General features: G+C 46.3%; 1 protein-coding gene across 1 annotated transcript in view; it reads left to right on the forward strand.

Annotated features, from left to right (window-relative positions):
* Window positions 1–51: 51 nt before the first annotated feature.
* TLR3 (toll-like receptor 3) overlaps window positions 52–549 on the forward strand; it is an 8557-nt gene continuing 8059 nt past the window's right edge. Inside the window, exon 1 of the mRNA XM_010281742.1 lies at window positions 52–114. The gene's annotated coding sequence lies outside the window, so the exon portion shown is untranslated. The remainder of the gene's footprint in view (window positions 115–549) is intronic.

Genomic DNA, 549 nt, shown 5'->3' on the forward strand with positions numbered 1-549 from the left:
TTTCGGTTTCACTTCTGCCGGCTCGGGCAGCGCGTTTCCCCACGATTTTCGTGTGCTCAGAAACTTGTGCGGTCCCTGGATGCCCCCAAACTGAAGGTGATAAAGCGCACAGCAGTAAGTGTCTGCCTTTCTTCCTTCTTGGTAATACATGCGAATATCAGAGGTACAAAGCCATAGTACTCTTCAGGAGTTTGGGCGATTTCCTTGGTCTTGGATTTCTCTGAACTTGCAAGTTAGCAAAGTCGGTGCCATTGCTGTTTGCTTAATGAGCGTACTTTGGTGCTTGTGCCTGGGTGTGGTGTCCCCACCTGGCAGGAGGTATTTCTGTGTTTAAATAAAAGGCACTATAAGTGAAGTGGAATGTTCCTCCCTGGGAGATGCTGGAGGGTTCCCTGCTAAATTCTCCAATTTTTTTAAAGTTCTTGCTAATAATACTAAAATTGTTGTTCGTTCTTTTGCAGTCCTTTGTGTACCCCTTTGCAATGTTGTAGGTCCCTCTTTCGCTTGCTTGTATCCCTGCTCCCACTGGATTTTACTGATGTCTTTCCC

This window comes from Phaethon lepturus, unplaced genomic scaffold (genome assembly GCF_000687285.1).
Source record: "Phaethon lepturus isolate BGI_N335 unplaced genomic scaffold, ASM68728v1 scaffold54512, whole genome shotgun sequence".
In the NCBI taxonomy this organism is placed as follows: Eukaryota; Metazoa; Chordata; class Aves; order Phaethontiformes; family Phaethontidae; genus Phaethon; species Phaethon lepturus.